Below are 16,820 nucleotides of genomic sequence, written 5' to 3' on the forward strand. Positions count from 1 at the left end.
TCCAGGGAGGGGCAAGGAAGGTATTTTTTTCCAGGGGGGCAAACAAGGCACATTTTCTCCAAAAAATAGTGTTGTTCCCTAAAAAAACATTGCTTAAATTTGAATTTATGATGTTCATGTAATAATTAACACATATTATTGTGGCAAAAATGAAATTATATGTGTGAAATACATAATTTTTGGTTGACTTACATTTTCCAGGGGAGAGCCACGCCCCCCCTTGCCCCCCCTTCCGGACGCACATGTCTGTCGCCCCATCCAGAACGCATGCGGGAAGCCGCTAATGAATTTTTACCACTGTTACTACAGATCAGTCCACAATATATTGATGACTTTGCACAAATCACTGAATTAGCACTAAAACAATAAGATCCATGTGGAAGTATATATATGGAATCACACTTATATCTCTGTCCTTTGATCTAAATCAAATAATATATACATACATACATATACATATATATATATATATATATATATATATATATAGTAAAATAACACCGTCCATTAGTATGAATACATATTGAAAACATATAGTATAGAACATTGAAAAATACTAAACGGATTTGTGGTTCGAATGGGGTTCGAATCTGGTATACACCAGGCATGGATGTTCGCTACACAACAAAATCTGAAAATAAATGTACCAAAGCAAATTTAAGACGTGAGGGAGCAGTGTTTAGCTGTCATCGGTCCAGTGATCGGCCAACAACTGAGGGCGATTACATCCCACAATTATCGGTCAATTACCAAGCCAGCTGTAATTAATTTGATTGTTACAAATTAAAGAATCAGGACACTCTATAAGAGAAAACATTAAATGTATTGCTGACAAACTTACAAAGGCTCCACTCGCCTTTTCGACAAGCGAGCATCACTTACTCAAGTTCACAGGGTCAAAACACAAGACTAACGTAGGCCGCAAATGCCCAGCGTTGCACACAAAACATTAGTTCGTACCACATGTTCGTAATGTCTCTATCGATGCACCTTTTCTCAGTGAGTTTAAAATTTTGACTGTAAAGCACAGTACACAAACTAACTTTGATTCACATATCCGAAACTTGGTCGAGCGAGGAGAGAAATATTTCCTCCTATAATCAATAAGAATGCTGTAGCGGAAGTGTTTTGTGAGAAAGAAAACTTTCCCCTATTAATGGGTCGAAGTGCTCCACGGGAACTGTGTGTGTGGGACACCGCCTTCCAGACTCCAAACTTCTTGATCTCCCTGCACAAGGGGACCGTCCTTCCTTCCAATTGGTTGGTGTGTTTTAGTCCCACCCAAGCGTGTTTACACTGGGGAACGAGGGGGTTTTCGGAGAGTCACACATTAAGTCTTTGGCCTTGGGGTGGTTTGGGGAGTTAAAAGCATTAGGTTCTATTAAATTTAGGCCTGCTGTAAAATGCTGCGAGCATATCACTTCTGACGTTCCAGTTTGTTTATGCGTTTCCTGGCTGTCTTAACTTCACTGGCGCAAAAATATATTCTGGAGCAAGGTCGGAGTTCAACATTATAAACTTTTTACTCTTGTCACTGAACTGTACACTGACTGGCTCGGCTCTGGAATTTACGACGTCAGTCCAGGTCGTGCAACGTACTGAGATTGCTTTTTGTTTACGTTGAGAAGTTGGCTCAGATACCTGGAACAAAGGATTCACTGTCTTGCAGGTCTATGCGGAAAGCAAACGATGGTTCCAGCTGAAGTTGTCAGGACATTTAAAAATTATATTTCGGGAGCGCGTGGTTAATAGTCCTCCCCTGCTCACCATCTGTATTTCCAATCTTCTACCATCTGCAGAGTACGAATTTTATGGTGACGGCCCCAAATGTAATTGGAGGGAGATCGGAGTTTTTTGCGGGACCACACTGGTTTCCTTATCGTATAGGTTCGTTGATTAAGCTCACGAATGGCTTCGTGGGAAAGAATGCTGGTTCGTTAGAGAGACGGCTGTGTCATTTCTCAGAGAGCAAGAAAAAAATCTCGGGAGAACTTTGAAGCAAGACCGTAATGGTAAATCGGTCATATACTATAATGCCCAAGAAACAACGTCCATTAAATATGTGAATAAAATATTGAGTACTGTTGCATTAGGTGAGAAGAAAACTAACACATTCCTCTATAAATATGTAATTGGTGAATAATAAAAAAGTGTAAATAAAGCCAAAACAAAACACACCGTCTTTTCTTTGTGACGCAAAAGTTCCATTGAAGAGTTCGTAATATTTCTGAAGACTTGCGAAGCACGCACACGGAACGTGAAAAGTTCCGCTGCACTACCATTGGGTGCCGTGCACGCAGAAATGGTTCCCGGGTGAAATCCGGAATGATTACGTCACGATGCACATCCAAGTCATCGCTCGGCAAGTCGGTCCCAATTTAACTATAGGGAACAAGATGTGTCCATGACTGTACCACTCACTGGTTGTGAAGAAAATTTGTAGAGTAACATTGATGGGAGGGGGGCTTGAAAAGGCTGGAGAGTAATTTTTAACTGGAACTCCGACGAAAATGGATGAAAATACTTTTTGGAACGGGTGTGTATCTGCTGCATCTGTAAGATTGTTGCGTAAAAATGGGACAAAAACAGAAGGTATGCGTCGGTAACTAGCACAGGTTCCATCGACTACAGCGGTCGGAGTGAAGTTCTGAGTTCGATGAGACAATGCGAAGCATCCTGTGTGTGTAGGTATGCCCACTGGAACCAGGAACAGCTACTCCAAGAACTGATGGCAGTCTTAAAATTAGAAAACCAGAGGGTGCCATCCAATAAAAATACAAAATTACTATAATCTGTGGTCTAATAAGAAACAAAGTATAATGACTAATAATAATAACCAGTAAACTGAATATATCAATATTAAATAACTGTATGACAAAAACGTTAAAATTACTATGTGTGGCATCATTTCATCATGTACTGAATTGTAAATGTGGTGAAGACACTCATTCAAGACAAGCAAAAATTCATTGGTTGCTTGTAAATTTAAAAATGTTGATAATCAAAATAATGAAAGGAACGGAACAACAATTTCGAATTATCCTTGATTCTTAATAATGTAGTTGTCGTTAAAAAAATGAAGTGACGTAATAGTGAAAATATAATCCAATATATACGACGATGTTTGTAACAATGATAAAAGACGTAACCTGTTAAAGCTAAATTCCAGACGACAAGAAAGAATATGGAGATCGAAAATTTCCAAAAAAATATAATGTAACGGAATTTCTGTTGCCAAAGACTGATTCGACTTCTGTAACGCTAGATTCATATCCGTTCAATCAGGAAAAAATTATATATGAAAAACTTATAGACAAACTAAATGATAATTGAACTTCTCTCATCTCGATTGTCGTGTCCATTGATTGACGAGTGTGCAGAATCTCATCAGTATAAACAAGTTTATCAAAGTCATTATATTGCAAAAATACTGTTTGACCTTCCAATAGAGGTATCGTGGGCTGAGTGTTGACATTGCATTAAGAACTTGATATAATATATAAATGGCCCTTTTCCAGAAATCAGAACACCACCTCGAGTTCGAATGTTGTGAAGTCAATTCCCTGTAGGAGTTTTAATTTCCAGTGCACAAGATTTTAAAAATCTAATTAAATGAAACAAAAAAATCACAAAAGAAAAGGAAAGAGAAAAAATAATGAAGGCAAACTCGCTGTTGTGGTGATCCCACAATGGTCTGGATCAGTACGCCACTGACTATATGGGCGCGGTAAAATGGGCAACGACCGTCACAGTCAACCCCGTTATCGGTTTGCGAATCGTCGCAATGTGCTGTAGGCGTAATGTCCTATTCGGCCCGAGTAGCCAATATATCAAACCCCAAAAGGGTCAATTAATTTTCACAGTTACTTCTGTCCTTGATAATACAGTTTATGTTTAATTTAAAATGGATTAAAGTCTGTCCTAGCTAAACTTGAGTATTAATAGTGAAACATCACTGTCAAACAAAGGGCATTTATCCATACAGCACTATTTAAATTACGACAATAATTCACCATTATTAGTACTGAAATATATTCTTAAACTTATGATGATTTCGAACCTCCAACTGGTAAATGATGTTTTGACGGCCACGGTCGTTCCAAGTTGTTACTTGATGTCCATTTAACTTATGACGTCAGAATAAATGCCTAAAAAAATCTGGGATCGTCGCAGAGCTACAGTGAATGCAGAGTCAAAATTGAGTAACGAGAGAACCTTTGTTCCCACGAGGTTATTCTCTTAGAAGATTTAGAATAGACGCTGGTGTGTATTGTGTAATGTATCCTACCATTGTGTGTATCAATTTTTATCCATTAGTAAGAAATTTACAAGGCTACATGGTTCTGCATGGATGCAGAATTGCATCGGTTGGAATTTTTGTACGAGTTAACAGAAACTGATGAAAGAGTGTAGAAGAATTAACTTGCGAGAATCGCCAGTTGTTGTGCTCGTGCGAAACTCCACAAGAAGCCGGGAGGGAGGAAGGGGGTGGATAAAGGAAAAGGGAGACGAAATGGAAACATGACGTCAACCGCACCGTTGTGCTCCCATCTGGGTGAAGTTGAAAAAATGACTGTGCGCCAAGTACTCGCGTGTAGGCCATGGTTATAAACATGATCTAAAAATTTAAATTTGTAATGTTCAAATCTGCAAGCGAACACGCATGAGCGCGTACTCGAATCTGCTCGGCTCCTAAATACCAGTTACTTTAAGAAATAAAGATAAATAAACAGAATTTTATGCCGCCACTCAAATCAATTATAGGTCATCATACGTATCATGGTGGGCAAAGGTAATCGTTTTTTCCCGATTCAAGATATTAAGAGATATTGGTATTAAATAAAGTTCAGTATCATCTTCACCAACTACTTCATTAAATTGTCTCTCATTTTCATAGGTGTGAGGAGCGAGGTGCTGTCCACACTCTTCCGTAACAAGCTGTATCTAATAAAAATTATGTTGTACTACCCCCAGTGTAATTGATTCTAGTTCCCTGCAAACATTGTCATAAATATGATCCTCTTCTGAGTAAACTTCGCTATCTAGGTCATGCAGCACTTTATGTCCCGAAATTAAAAACTTTTTTACAGGCTTTGAGCAACGGAAACAATAGAACAATAAAATAATCGCTTTAAGAAAACATATGGCAAAAGTCGCTATGACTATACTTGTACAAATTACATACGGGTACTGAAACGCTTCGTTAATTATCTATGAAAATGAGTAAGCCAGTACTTTGGAAAAATAGCATGTAAAACTATAATTAATTTCAAATTATTCGTTGTGGAATGGCTGAAGTCCATTTGAATCACTTACTGCTGGCGCTAGCGCTAAAATTCTCTTTATTTAGGCGTAATAACCTCTATAATGTCGTATCCTTGCGTCCTATTCTTATGGTATTGATGCAAAAATTACTTTATTCTGTTTTGTATTAAAATATAAATGTGTCAGATGGGCAAAAGGAAAAAAACAGGGATTATGTAAATCCGACCATCTGGAAAAAAAATTAAACAAAATTCGATTCTATAAATATGTGAATGCATTTCTCAGCCATTATTAACCTAATTACGCACTAAATGCAGTGAAACGTCTTATGTTTACCTTTTCATTATTAATATGTGCTAAGCACATTTATTTCAAAACTAGTAGTAAAGTCCTATTGAGACTTTACTTTTTATGCCATTCCACAAGTTCCTCGCACGTCTGCTTGAACTTGAGAAAAGTTGTGTTCACAAAACGCATTTATATATTATTTCCTACAGAACACCATTATTACATTATATGTAGTTACTTGATAAAATTGCTGTCATCCTTGCGCATTACATAAAATTATAATGTTGCTCTTTAAATGCTATATTTCTTTCACCTTACTAGGAAACGTAGTGTGCATGACTGAAAATTTTCACTAGGTTACAACCACTTAGTTTAATTAATTTAGAACAACTAATTATTGACATATAAAATTAGTAAAATTAATATTTTTACTATAATTGGCCAAATACTAGTTATTTATTTCCTTATTATGAAAAGAGATGATGTTACAGAACCTGTGTGACTTGATGACGCGTTCGCGTGTATTGTTGGTTCTCGATTTCCTCCCCTTCATCCGTTGCGCGATGAAACATCAGAAACTGCTTTATCAATGAGAAAACGAGTGGCGAAATCGGTGTACGCTCAAATATATTTGTGTCGTAGAATTCCACTAGCGGTATATGGAACACTAAAGTCAATTGCGATTCTCTGGAAAAACCTCTGTGGGGGAAATTTAAAAGCTTTCCATATGAAAGACCTCCGGTTTTTGTGTTGCTCACAGACAAGGCATGCTCTGATTGTTTTTTAATATAGTTTTTCATATAGGGGAAATATATTCTGGAAAGAGTGTTGTGATACGTCTTCGTAAAACCGATATGAGCACCCCCTAAAGGAAAACAATGAATTAATCAATTACCGTTTTTCACAACGACTTCGGTATACATAAGAGTTTCTTAGAGCCACTTTCCATTTTATGTTGACTATATAATAAACCATTTTCCATTGTATAGTAAAATGCTTGTCTCTGGAGAGCAGGTGTTGAAAATCCACATTCTCTTCATCTGCTGTTTCTAATACTTTAATAATGTCCAAAAAAAGGAATCCGCACACTGGTGCGAACCGACGTCGACAGTATTATTCTGCAAAATTAAAGTTCGTAGCTCAAGTAATTCAGGGTCGTCCTTTCCTGGTGTATTTCCGGTTTCTCTTGACTATGAATCTGCAATGTTCTGGTTGGATCTACAATTTGACACTGTGTAATTATATTCATCTAGGACGGAGGCCCAGCACAAGAGTTTTGCAGAAAGATTTCTTGATGTGCGTATGTAAATTATCGCTCGATTATTAGTTAAACGATCGAACTGCCGGCCAATTAAATAAAATTTAGAGCTCTTAAAATCATATAAAATTGCACTAAGTTCCAGTAAAATAATTCCTAGCTTTCTTTCATGTTCCTTCAGCGTGCGACTACAATAACTCACCGCCAAAAACTCGATCTGGGCGTTCGGTTGCATTAAAATGCCAGAAATGGCCTTACTACTCGCATCAGTGAAAATTCGGATTTCATTTTTCAAATCATAAGGAAAAGAACCGTCGCTATAATTAAGGCATGTTTTAAGTTAACAAAGGCGTTTTGTTGATCTTATTTTTACTTATTATCTTCTGCAATGGTTCAGTCAGATCTGAGAACGATTCTATATATTGTAGAGATATGGAGACTATTAGACCGAGAAAACCTCGTCATGTTAATATTCACACTTGTTCATTTCCTGAACTTGTCCGACCAGCGAGTGATCCCAAGAATGCGCTAACTTGTAACTTCCGTAAAACAAGGAACTGGAAAGGCAAACGCGTGGATCTAAACAGGATCTACCGCGTTTGAAAGGTTTAACAACCTTTCGACGCCGAGAATGATAAAAGCAAGCTCCTACCCGGAGCTCGCCCTCTTTTGATTCTGACACTCATCGACGCTACATGGATAGCTAGTCCGATTACTTTACAACACGTTACACTGCTAACTACGACGATGGAACACGGAGTTACCGCTACCTAGCATGCTACAAGGCGCAAGGGATCGCTTGGCTTGGTGAACTGAGGGTCGCTGGATAGAACCTTGGAACTGTCACGATTCGGTCTGCGAGAAGCATTAGGACAAGACATCACACACATCTACGAGGTATGAACAAGCGTGAATAACCTTTTACACCAACTTTCCATATCTCTACCCTCCTACGGAGCAGGTTTAGCCAACAGACATTAATAAGCTCTACCTAAATGTTTAAATGAAACTTCCCTGTGACCTCTCAGAGCCCAGGTAAACGGGCTTACAACATGGTGGAGTTGCTTCAGGCCCTTTTTGCAATTAAGTACCCTCCTGTACGAATTGCTTTACATTAAATTATTCTCCCCCCCTCCCTCCCACTTTGGGAGCATTTTTAAAGTAAATTTTTAGTAATTCCAAATCATACTCCCACAGTACGCTTAAGATGCGTCAGACCCAGTGACAATTTTGTGTATTACCCTATGGAAAACAACCCCTCTTTTTCTTTTATGCCGAGCCTCCCCCCCCTTTTTCAACAAAAATCTAGTTCTTCTGCATAACATGTATTCAAGCATCATTCACACAGGAATGAGAACACTTGCTTATACTTATTTGACCAGCGATATATTAATGACATAAATAACTGTATACCCATACTTTCATTTGTTCTTTGGTCAGCACGACGAACCTTCGTTTATGAATACGTCACAGATAGCGTTGCACGAACACCTAGATTCCTACCTCGACCAAATCATAGAGTTAGCAACTGCAATCACGGCAAATCCAATAAATTCACGACCTTTAACCCCAATTCCCTCCCCTCCACTAACACGGTTAAGGTCTGCTAATAGAAATTACCCTCAATTTGTCCTTGGACTAGCAACACCCGACAGAAACCGACCCCAACCCTTGGCGAGTACCCCGGCTCCTGTTTCAACTCCCTCTAACACTGTTAATAGTTCTGGTAACGTAGCTGTACAAATTTCCACCACTAACATGGCCACCCCAATCCCCACTGCATTGTACCCGGCACCATTTAGCGGAAATCACCCTAAGCACATTGACTCATTTTTCCTCAAGTTCCAAAATGTAGCACACGCCGCAGGATGGACGGAAGCTAAGCGTAAAGAGATGTTACCTTTATTTTTGACTGACACCGCTTTAACTTATTTTCATGACATACAGAAACGACCCAATTTTGTAGACTTGACATATACCCATATCAAAGACGAGCTAAGTACGCTATTTAAGGGATCGTACCTGTCAGCAAATCCTGTGCAGATAATACTCCAAAGAAAACAAGTGGTAACCGAACCCATTCACACCTACGTTATTGCTAAAAAGGCATTAGTCCAGCAATACTTCCCGAACGCCACTGAAGAACAAACTCTCTCTTACATCATCACGGGACTGCGAGCCAAATACATTGGCTGTTTAACCAACAAGCATTTTGCCAGAACAGAAGAATTAATTGCCCACCTACAGAATTTCGAACGCCAGCAGTCATTAATTAATTCCCGTATGTTGGAAGAGAAATTGGAAATAGATCAGGCAATTGCTCAGGCAAGCTTGCCCCAGACATTTACCCCGTCAACACTTCACAGCTGTTCGCATGCACAGGTCTATTCCCCCCTCCCCAGTAATCCACTCAACCCGAGTCCGCACTTTGTACCGTACAACCAGTGTCCATCTCCTTTTCTCCCACCATCGACCCATCAAGTCCAAAGTCTACAGTCCAATCCGGCTCCCGTAAATAACTCCCACGCAATGTATCAAGGAATGTATCATGTACCGAGTTCTGATAGTGCCCGCTGCGCGGCAACACCAGCCGTAGCAACAGTGGAACACTCTCAAAATGCCGCCTCTGGTGATGAAATAAACAAACTTTCGTCACAAATGTCGAACTTAGCTTTGCACTCAACCGAACAGATGAACGCAACTTCTCGTTTCAATCTTTGCTCAAATGTACTGGAATTTGCGAAAACGGCTAATCAAAACGCACATAACAGAGGTTTCAACAAGGGGAATACTAACTCTTCCTACAGAGGTAATTCTAGAGCTAATCACAGAGGTAACTTTCGATCGAACTCTTGGGGCCAGTTCAGAGGTAATAGTAACAAGAGGTTTCAACGTCGAGATCAGGCTAATCGCGACGATGCAAATACCTCAGCTTGCAGGTTTTGCGGTCGTTATAATCACGAGAGCGACAATTGCTTTTACAAGCCACAACGAGAGAGCAGTTTAAACTAAAATCGTCTTCGACTTGCAGGAACGAAATCGAAGATAATAGCAGATTAGATAAAGTTCCTATAATTGAGAGAAATGGCCTATACTTTATTAATAGTAGCATACAAGGGAAACAGGTAGATTTACTTATTGACGTGGGTTCCCAAATCTCAATTTATCCTTCCCACCTTCTCCCTACTGAAAGAAAAACATACAAGGTACAATCCACAATCCAACGTGTGTCCGGATCGAAACTGAGTGTGTCTGAAATTGTAGTTCTTCCTATCATAATTGGAAAGCGTAAATATTCGCACCCATTTAGAATAGTAGATTCAACTAACGTCCCTCCCCTTTTAGGAAATGACTTTTTACGAACGCAGAGGTGCGAAATGTCGTTGAAAGACAACACAATAACTCTTTGTCATTTAGGACGTACTCCAAATTATAGTATTTTAAGATCAAAGTACAAGACTCACCAGCTGTCACATGACATATTTACCCAGATTGAAAATGCAAATGTGTATGAGGGAAAAGCTACCCTTTCAAACACAGTTCAGTTAAGTCCACGATCCAAGACTTATATCAATTTGAACATTATCACTACAACACCTAATACCCATAAGCCTGTACTTTTTACACCATCTGCTTCCCTTATGAGCCTGCATCCAGTAGTCCTTCCCAATGCTGCAGTAAACCCGCAGTCACCTGTCATTCACATACACAACCCTACGGAAACCACAATCTCTTTGGAAAGTGACACAATATTAGGCGAAATATCGACATGTGAAATTTTAACTGACGTTACTTCCGTTTGGGAACATAAAAGTGACGATGTTGCATTTTCATACTCTTGTAATGAAAATAGTACAGTAAAGCAACAACTTAGTGAAAGTCAAAAGAAATTTGACCCCTCCCTCCTCACAGTTAACCCTGATATTCCCCGAGAAGAAAGAGAAAAAATCCTAAAGCTCGCATACACGTATGCAGATATTTTTCTCTGGCCAGGGGATAAATTAACTAAAACCAATGTTTTGGAATATGATATCAAACTGACAGATGACACCCCAGTGTATGCCAAAACCTACCCTATTCCTTTTCATTACCGAGAACCCATGAAACAAGAAGTTCAGAAATTACTAGACCAAGGTGTTATAGAACGCTGTGAAGGGAGTCCCTATCGACACCCAGTCCTATTAGTTAAGAAACCCAATGGGACTTACCGTTTTATCTCTGACCTCCGCGACCTAAACAGAATAATAGCTCCGATTTCCTTACAATCCCCAGACATAAAAACCATCATGACAGAGATGACTGGAAAGAAATATTACTCAATTTTAGATATGTCCAGTGCATTCTTTCAGGTATCATTAACAGAGCGTTCTAAGGACATTACCGCCTTTTCTATTAACAATCTGGGTAGTTTTAGGTATGCTAGGTTATGCCAGGGATTGAAAACATCCCCCGGTGTAATGAACCGAGTAAGCGAACTTGCCCTTAGCGGAATAGACAGTTCAGAACTTTCTGTTTACACTGATGATATTATTATTTACAGTTCAAATCTCCCACACATGCTCAACATACTGGACAGAGTGTTTCAAAAGTTACGAACAGCATCCCTTAAATTATCACCCTCTAAGTGTAGGCTAGCTTTTACCGAAGTAAAAGTCCTCGGTAACTTGGTATCTCAAAAGGGAGTTAAGATTTCAGAGCATATTCTTAAAGCTATTTTGGAATATCCCACCCCTACCACCAAACGCAAGCTTCGTAGTTTTCTAGGACTTGTCAATTTCATTCGACGATTTGTGCAAGGTTTTGCAGGACCAACAGAATGTTTATTTAAGCTTCTTAAAAAGAATGTTAAGTTTCAATGGACTAATGAACACCAGAAAAGCTTCGAAACACTGAAAAAAATGATCACTTCCGCCCCTATCCTCCGCCCTTATGACCCTAAGCGCCCCTCATATGTATACATTGATGCGAGTGGAATTGGCATCGGAGGATCGCTGTTATAGCCTGATGAAGAAGGGAATTTACATCCATGTGCCTATTGTTCACGAGCCTTAACAGACACAGAGAAAAGAGCTGACACATTTTCACTCGAAATTGCAGGTGCATATTATGTATTGAAAACTTTCAAATTTTTTCTTATGAATCAACATTTTGTGGTTCTCACAGACAACAAAGCCTTATCCTATCTTCGTTCAACTAAACACCATAGTTCTATTTTAGGAAGAAGAGCCCTTTATTTTCAGAATTTTGATTTCGAAATAAGGCATATCAGCGCTAGTAAAAATGAACTTGCGGATGCACTCTCCCGTGCAAGTTTACCGCTTGACAAGACTAATCATGACAATAAAGATGATGATGATGATGATGATCTATTCTTTCATCAAGTATTTCATGCACGAGCAGCAGATTTTGATATTAGTTCAGAACAACGTAAAGACCCCTATTTTAGAGACATTATTAATGTTTTAGAAAACAAAGATAAAGCTAGTGACCCTAAACTAGAAAAACTTTCGTATTCTTATGTACTCAAAAATGGAGTCTTATACAGGACTAATAAAATCAAAACTGGTAATCGGAATAGACTTTGTATTCCCCATGCATTAAGAAATCAAGTTTTCGACCTTATTCATGCACACAAAATGAATGGAAGTCACCAAGGTGCACAAAAGACATATAATTTAATGCTTATGCGCTACTTTTTCCCTAATATGAAGAAATTTGTGTACGATAAGGTTCGACATTGCATCCCTTGTCAGATTTCAAAGAAACCACAAGGTTCTAAATCGCATACGCTGCAAACATTTCAACCAGCCCAAATTCCTTTCCAACGAATTCATATTGACGTATGTGGTCCTTTAGTCTCTTCAAAAACGCACAAATACAAATATTTTCTATCGGTAGTTGATAGTTGTACAAGGTACGTAATTACAGCTCCTTTGGCTAATCATGATGCACAAAACATAGCAACAGCCCTAGTTGAGAAAGTCTTTTTAGTTCATGGCATCCCGGAAACGATCTATTTAGATCGTTCAACACCCAATTCAAGTTTACTCTTACGAGAGTTAGCTAATATCACAGGTGTACAACTAAAATATGTAGATACTTGTGCACATTTCACGAATGGTTTAGTTGAGAGTTCATTTAGTTACTTAAAGAAAGTTATGAGAGTTTTTGTGTTAGAAAAGAAGGCTTCATGGTGTGACTATTTAGCTAGCGCAGCGTTAAGCCACAACGTTACAATCCATTCTGGATCCCTCCAGAGCCCGTATTTTACTTTGTTTGGCTACAACCCAAGGATCTTAGCTGACGCAGTCCTTCCTTCGAACCCCGACAATGTTTCCCAGACGAACGCACAGAGACTTGAACTCCTGACCTCCATACGTAAGACCGCACATGACAACTTGAACAAGCGTTACGAACAGCAGAAAAAGTACGTAGACCGCACTTCTAGGAAAATGCAGTACTCACCAGGACAACATGTATGGATTCTAGATGCCACTCCAACTCCAGGCGTGTCAAAAGCCTTTGCGTCCTCTTATAAGTACAAAGGAACTATTCTTCGCAAAGTTAATGAGAATTCCTACGAAGTAACTTACATCGCCGGCAGGAATAAACAAAAGACTGACACTATTACTATTTCTAGACTCAAAGCCCGCTACGACTAGTGCCATGATAACCCCACTAACATTCATTAACACGCCACTCCGTTGTCACTTGCTTTAGCCTCCTCGCTCCTCGTTGCGTACATGCAAGCATCCCCTGATCCAGCATTTTCTCACGCTCATCGACTCCCCTCCCCCCTCTTTCCACTTCCAGTGCTCGCACTGCATTTCTTCGTTAGAACGAACTCATTTTTATTTTTAACAAGATCAGGATTACAGAATGCTATCTCAATCGTCGGAACATTTATAATACATCTCTTGCCTAATAATTATTTTTTTTTACAGATATTTTAATGTTATTTTATAATTTGCGATTCAACGCATAGTAATAGTCAGAACATATCACTTAGCTGATTTGACTAATAAGTACTTAGTGTGTTTATGATTCTAACTAGCAAATATTTTTTTTCCCCATTTGCTGGTACATATACGCTCAAATGAAGAAAAAAGTACAAACAAATAAAGAACGAATGACCTAAGATAGAACAAGATCAATGATTTAAAGAACAAATGAACTGCGTAGAACTTGCTTGAACAATTGGCTTTTTGGCCATAGCAATTTTTTTTTTTATTTACGCTTAGGTGTAACGCGAACTGCTTCTTTGAAAGCTGCAATGCACTAAATATGTTAATAAAGCATATAATAAATATAGGCAAATGTTCCCACTCTCTCTCTTTAATTTTAGAGTTCAAATATTGATAGCATACAACATGGTATAGCTCATATCCCATGAAATTAAAACCTACTCTATTTTTCAATGAACTATTACACAAAAATATTACTTACTCTTTCTCACTTCTTTTTCATTTTTTTTTTTTTAGCAGCGAATCGAAGGCGCTTAAACCTTTGTCCACAATACACGTAAAATTCTTGCAATTGTTTTTATAAACGACATTTACACATATTACAGAAGGAAATGTCTCGTAATCACTTAGTTCGTTCTATTATCGCTGAATTCCCCTTTCTTTTCTCATTTCAGACCCCTACAACAAGATGTCTCCAGCTCATTATGCTATTATCGCATCCATCGCAATAGCTCTTCTTGGCATACTTATTTTATTGGCATTATTAATTATATCTTGCTGTCGTTCCCCCAAATCACCTGTCACCACACCCCAACAACGGTTAGAGAAATCCTCCATCAGTGCCCCAATTGCCTTACAATCACTTTCACATGCCCCGGAGACGACAGTCATTCCCACACCACCCCCTCTTCCACCGACCCCTTTCACCTCTGGTACGAAACAAGTAAATACTTCCACTCAATGTACCACCATTCTTTCGAAAGGACGCCGACTTCCGGCACCTCAGGTCAAGCCACCGTCGCCCCGGCCTCTATTGCGGCTAGGCCGATTATTCCACCTATTCCCCCCCATTCCCCCCCCCCGCGAACTTTCCTTACAACATGGAATTATTCCACCTACTCCCCCCCTCGTTGACCCGGCGAAATTTTCCTCAGGTAAACCTGTTAATCATAAACAGGCCCCCTTCAAAACTCTACATCATATAAGTAATAACGCCCCTTCGCCGTCATTCAAATTAGATATTACCTCCCCTCCCCCCCCAAAATAATTCACCAGTTTTAGCTGAAAGTCCCTTTTCAATCGATTTTATAACCCGTCATCATTTATTGTAACTCTGCTCCACTACCTTTTGCTTTTTCCTAATTTTTCCCTTTTTTTTGCGCTTGTTTCATTCTCATCGCTACGGATGTTACCGGACCCATGACGACCACCGGCTTGTACCATCGAGCGACAGACCTAGGCTCATCGCAGAGACCGACGACGATCTTGTGGAGTTCCAGCACCAACAAGGACCCGTTCCCGTCTGGACCCCATGGCTGATTTTTCCATCTCCCGCGCCGCGACCCAGATGTGGAGCGCTTTACCCAGGACGTTTCTTGCCCCGAAGCGCCATCGCAAATTTGACTTCCCGACTGCCCTCCCATGACGTCACGGCGATCTACATCGCCAAAGCTCCTCCCATTGACTGCATTCTGCTCTTGTTTCCTGACGTCATATGATGCATGTGTTATTTTTCATCGGCTAAAAGTGTTCCGGTGCTCAGCTACTTCAACTACCGTAAGGCACACGCATGTCCATTACAGTGCCAAAGTTTGTGCCCATGGGTGCTACCCATACTGGATTAGAGATACGTCTCTTTCTTTTGTGTTTTTTTTTATTATTATTATTGTGCTGTCATCATTCAATCAAAACTAGTTCAGTGTCACACTTATGTAATTATTTTTCTCCATGCCTCAGAACTTAGTTATTTGTGCTCGTACTTTTTGAGTTTATAAGAGGCTATGACCTACAATTTTATTTTTTTTTCTCTACGTGTTTTTATATTTTTTTTCTCAACGGTGTTTGGTGCCACGATATGATATTACTATTCTGGTGATTTCAATTTTTTTTTATGGTGATGCGATTCTTCTAGTGATTTACTGTATTGGTTTTCTACGAGTTTTGATATGTTAATAAATCATAATTTTTAAATATAACCTACTCCGGACGAGGTAGTCGACCATCATAGAGTGGTTCGATTATTTCAACAAGGGGAATGTAGAGATATGGAGACTATTAGACCGAGAAAACCTCGTCATGTTAATATTCACACTTGTTCATTTCCTGAACTTGTCCGACCAGCGAGTGATCCCAAGAATGCGCTAACTTGTAACTTCCGTAAAACAAGGAACTGGAAAGGCAAACGCGTGGATCTAAACAGGATCTACCGCGTTTGAAAGGTTTAACAACCTTTCGACGCCGAGAATGATAAAAGCAAGCTCCTACCCGGAGCTCGCCCTCTTTTGATTCTGACACTCATCGACGCTACATGAATAGCTAGTCCGATTACTTTACAACACGTTACACTGCTAACTACGACGATGGAACACGGAGTTACCGCTGCCTAGCATGCTACAAGGCGCAAGGGATCGCTTGGCTTGGTGAACTGAGGGTCGCTGGATAGAACCTTGGAACTGTCACGATTCGGTCTGCGAGAAGCATTAGGACAAGACATCACACACATCTACGAGGTATGAACAAGCGTGAATAACCTTTTACACCAACTTTCCATATCTCTACCCTCCTACGGAGCAGGTTTAGCCAACAGACATTAATAAGCTCTACCTAAATGTTTAAATGAAACTTCCCTGTGACCTCTCAGAGCCCAGGTAAACGGGCTTACAACAATATTTACGCACAAAAGAACAAAGTGCTAAGACACGCCGGATCGGTATTGTAGTGGTTGGAACTTTATAGTTTTTGATAGAATTCATTATTTTATCAGAGATTTGGTATCAAAACCGGAAAACTTGGTGTCCGAGAGTTAAAGTTGAAAATAACCAAAC

The sequence above is a fragment of the Lepisma saccharinum genome, chromosome 10 (assembly GCF_977018435.1).
Source record: "Lepisma saccharinum chromosome 10, izLepSacc3.1, whole genome shotgun sequence".
NCBI lineage: Eukaryota > Metazoa > Arthropoda > Insecta > Zygentoma > Lepismatidae > Lepisma > Lepisma saccharinum.